Here is a 4845-nt window from a genome sequence, read left to right on the forward strand (position 1 = left end):
TGTGTGATAACATCGGGGGGAAAAAGCAAAATTTTTATTTTGTGCGAAATTTGCAATGGAAATTAACCCCTTCCCACTATAGGATGTATGCAGGACCCGACATGTTTGTGTGCTGGGACGTTTTCATCAGTCCTGATGATCTCCTGCTCTGCTGGGCCGGGCTCAGATCGGCGGCGGCAGGACCCACCGCAGCTATTTTGGTACAAATAGCGGAATAAAAAAAAAAGATCAAAAAGTAGCACGTATCGCCCTCACTCAATGGCGTCAGACGAAAAATTAAGTTACGGCTGTCGGAACATAACACAAGAAAAGGGAATTTTTTTTTTTTATATATCTATATAAAATGGGTATCGCCATAATTGTACCGACCTACATAATATTATATATAATGGTAATGCCCAATTGTCAATTTATTAATATTTCCAAGAGGAATAACAGAGGAACTGCAAAATGCAATGTTCTAAGAAAAAAATGATCAACAATTGCTATACTAGCTTATCGTTAGTACACAGCTGACATGTCAAATGCTCATCTGACAGCTGATCAAGTCGCTCTGACGTATCAAAAATAAATCACAAGCCATCAGCTGTACGTCTTTCTGAGTAATACAAACAAATAGAACTAGGTAAATAGAAAATTTTGTAAAAAGCCTGCAGCTTATAGGAGAACAGTACAGATTTGGGACCTTGGCTATGGTGGACAAATGTCACCCTGTTCCTAGCCTCCTGACACTGTCTGGGGCTCCTATAACCAGGATAATCAACACTGTTCTATTCTAATCCACATAGCCTAGGTGCAGTATTTTCCAACCAGGGTGCCTCCAGCTGTTGCAAAACTACAGCTCCCAGCATGCACCCTGGTTGGAAAACACTGGCCTATTGTCTCCTCCACCAGAGTGCCTCCAGCTATTCCAAAATTAAAACTCCCACAGACTTATTTTTCTTTTGGGACCTTTTTAAACACTGGCAAGCCCATGAGCATCCCCCAGTTATAGGCGAATTATGGTGCAATCACCAGGTTCAGGCACTAGTCCCAACTATTCTCCAATGTTGTCTCACCAAAATCCCCCCTTTTGAAGAAGATCAACTGGCTGGTGCAGCATCTGCCTTTAGCTTTGCTCCAGCACATACGGTGAAGCCTCTTCTATTATATTCATATGTCATAGTAGGAGCGGCATAGGGAAAAGGAGACTTATTTTTTTTAACTTACCATAAAATCTCTTTTGTAGCCTTCATTGGGAAACACAGGAGACCGTGGGTATATGCTGCTAACACTAGGCAAAAAAAAAAGTCTGCTCCTCCCAGCAGGATATACCTGCCCACAGGGACTGAGCTAATCAGTTGTGTCACAAAGCAGTAGGAAAAGCCAAACAACAAAAGGAGAAACATCCAAAAGGACGCCAGAAAATAACAACCGGTACAAACAACCTGACCAGGAAACGTAAATGGGTGGGTGCTGTGTTCCCCAATGAAGGCTACGAGAAAGAGATTTTACATTGAGTAAAAAAAAAAATAAAAAAATCTTCTCGTTGGGACATACCAAAGCAATCCCTGGGGTGGGAAAAATAACCGCCAGAGAAGAAAAAGACAGTCCAGAGACTGAACCATATCACTTTGTAGAAGAAAGCGGACGAGGCCCATGGGATACCGGAAACCAACAACCCAGAAATGCTCACGAAACAAAGGGTGAGCTAGGATCCCAAAGGCAGAAATTGGGATCCAGACAACAAAGAAACTGCAATAAACGGCCACCCAGGAGGCCTTCCGGGCCTGGCAGCAGAGAACACCTCCAAAGGACAGAAGACACAGGACCACCTAGGCCTGGGGTACAATGGGAAAAGAACATGCCAGAGACACTCAAAGGGAGAGCCCCGTCAGGAGGCCAGCCGCAACCGTAGGACAGAGGCTATGAGGAGGGAGAACGACCAGAGAAAGGCAGCTGGGCACAGCCAGCAATAAGACAAGACTCAGAAGGTGGAATCCTGAGCCGCCAGAATGGGACAAAGAAAGAGAGCAAGACTCATGTCCAGGCCTACGTGTACAAAGAACCGGTCAGGAAGAAGGCTAGGGACCACCCTTTAGAGAGGCTCAGACTCCATGCCATCCTGCCAAAAACCGGGTGGAAGAGAGCTCCCAAAGAGTATGCCACATAGCCAAGAGAGCTGGAAAGGGCCTGCGACAAAGGTGGACTACACCCCTCCAAGACACGAAGTGGCTAGACTGGGCAACCAGAACAAACTGCATGCCCACACCCCCCCAAGCCCTCCACACCGGGCCCATTCTACACCAGAGGGAGGAGGAAGTAAACAGGCCGGTGGGGAGGAGCAGAATCATACAGAACACCGAAGCAGCCGCCCAGAGGAACAGAGAATCCCAGAGCCAAAAAGGAAATTTAGGGACCCAGGAGCCCCGAACACGGTGAGGCAGAGAACCTCAAGCCGGAGCGAAAAACACTGAGGCTGAAGAGCATCTAGGACAGGGCATGGAGCGGCGAACAGAAACTGCAGAGAGAAGCGAGACCGGAAACCCCGCCACGGCCAGAAACAATCTCCGGAACATTGGAAGCATCAGTAAAACCACCCCAGAGAAAAGAGTCATGGAAAAAGGCCCCCTGGAAGAGAGCCCAAGGCAAGAAGGGTCTGAAAAGGCATAATACCGAAGGAAAGGATCCCAAACAAACTGGGGCCACCAGGGAAAAAGCGACATCCCTTGGGGGAAAATAGCAGGCAAGAGAAAAAAAAGGCACAGCTATCTCCGAGGTCACCATGCTGCCCTGCCCACGCAGACCCAAGAGACTGGGTGGCCAGAACGGAATGGCAGATCAAGAGAGCAACCGCTCAGAATGACCAGTCCAAAGAGGAAGACAGAGGGGACCAAGCGAGCTGTCAACCAGATGAAGCAACAAGGCAAGGGAACAGAAGACCAGTCCAGGGCATTAGAGAGCCCACTCAGACTGTCAGGCAAGCCCGGTACCATTGACACCCTCCCAAAAAGGGAGGAGTGACCTGCCACAGCCAAGACTGTCGCGTAACCTCAGGAAGACCAAAGCAGCCCGAACAGAAGGGCCATAACGAAGACCGAGACACCCCAAGCAGAAAGATCACTGGAGAATAAAAGGAAGTCCAAGGACTGCCAGGAAGGCTCCCAAACAAGATGTCCCCCGGCAGGGAAAGAGGGCAGTACGAGGGGCTGGAGAAGCCAGGGTACAGACCTGACCAGAATAGACACTACCCACCCGATAGGAAGAGTGGGAGTAACCAGGAACAGCCCCCGCAGGACTAACAAGTGCCCAAGAAGGTCAGTGGAAAAATCAGGACAGCAACAGCTGCAACTAGTCCAAATACAGCAAAAGGAGAATAAGGAGTTGAAAGAAGAGTAGGAATGGAGAAAGAGCCCCTCCGATACAGAAAAAATGAAGGGCAACGGCTGCAAAAGCAGGAAACATACAAGGGCAGCTCGACAACTTTTAAAGGGGAAGCGTAAGGGCTGAAAACACCCCACAGAGATACTCCAAAGCCAGCAGCGGAGCCACAGTAGGGAGTATAGATCCAAGGCGGCATGAGCAATGATAGGTAACCCATAATAGGCAATAGTACAGCCAAACTACTAATAAACCAGGAGTGAAAGAAACAGCTGTACTGGCCAAGCATGCTCCCCGCCACCGACCCCTCGTATAGGGGTGAAGTGAGCTAGGTATGCTATAGCGGGTAATCCACGACCATCGTCACCAGAGGATCAATGATACCCCACCACTGGATGGGGGGGAAAAGGTGGACGCCGTTACCAGCAAGGGCCCTAGAAATACGCAGGGGTACCAACTGGGCCCTTCATACTAGAAGGCAATACCGCCGTAAACCAATGGGGGACAACCCATGTAAACGAATGCCGTTGTCAGAAAAAGGTCCATTGCACCCGTAGGGACACAAAAGTTTGGTAGTCTCCCACTGGTAGTGGGGGACCGGAATTCAGCCGCAGAGTAGGCAGAAAGTGCACTCCCATGGACATTGGGAAGACCTGTGAACATGCGGGAACACTCACATGCCGTGGTGCATCAAGACTGCAGCTGTGGATGCGGCAGACATCATATCAAACCGGTCAACTCTGACATATAGCCAGGTACCGGAACCGCATACACAGATGCGGCAGACGACGCAACCTCTATAAGATGGTAGAGAAGGTCCATTGTACGTGAGAGAACTCTCACTCACAGTGGAGAACTGGAACAGCAGTTGTGGTGGACGTCCTAACCACCATGGATGGTGTAGAGGGTCCATCATGCATTGGTCAACTCTCACTCACAGTGGAGTACCGGAATAGCAGCTGCGGCAGACCGCACACTCACCATGGGCATTGGAGAGGGCCACGCTCAGTGGTAAAGAAAACAGGCATATCCATGCATAATGTTACTCAGCAAAGAGGTGAAAAGCAGCATTTCGAGCAACTCCGATTAATGTCCCAGAGTCTGAACCTCCAGAAAAAAAACCTATACCCCAGTAAAAGTGACCAATGGGGTGCAAGGGAAGCGGCAACAAAAAGACCTGAAAAAGAAGGACGCTCAGGAACAGGGGCCAGAAGCACCTTGTACGGACTCTAGGTCCACGGTATATGCAAGCATAATGGAACTGTGCACGTGCCGCAATACAAGAACCAAGAATTTCTATTGTGGGGTGTACTGAACCCGCAGAAACTGCCCTAACGTACACACGTATAGTGTGACAAAAGCAGACGTGAGATCACACCCTTTTCTCTAAAATCCATTTAATATATGATGCCAGATAAGGGACATAAAAGATGATGAGAAACTGATAAGAACAGATACTACGCTTGATTCTTGGGAGAAAAAAAA

At 48.7% G+C, this 4845-nt stretch overlaps 1 non-coding gene across 1 annotated transcript; it reads right to left on the reverse strand.

The window, feature by feature from the left end:
- Window positions 1-4661: 4661 nt before the first annotated feature.
- On the reverse strand, window positions 4662-4845 carry LOC130360029 (U2 spliceosomal RNA). The gene has a single exon (XR_008890523.1). It is a non-coding gene; the product is annotated as a U2 spliceosomal RNA (small nuclear RNA).

Source organism: Hyla sarda, chromosome 2, assembly GCF_029499605.1.
Source record: "Hyla sarda isolate aHylSar1 chromosome 2, aHylSar1.hap1, whole genome shotgun sequence".
NCBI classification, from domain to species: domain Eukaryota; kingdom Metazoa; phylum Chordata; class Amphibia; order Anura; family Hylidae; genus Hyla; species Hyla sarda.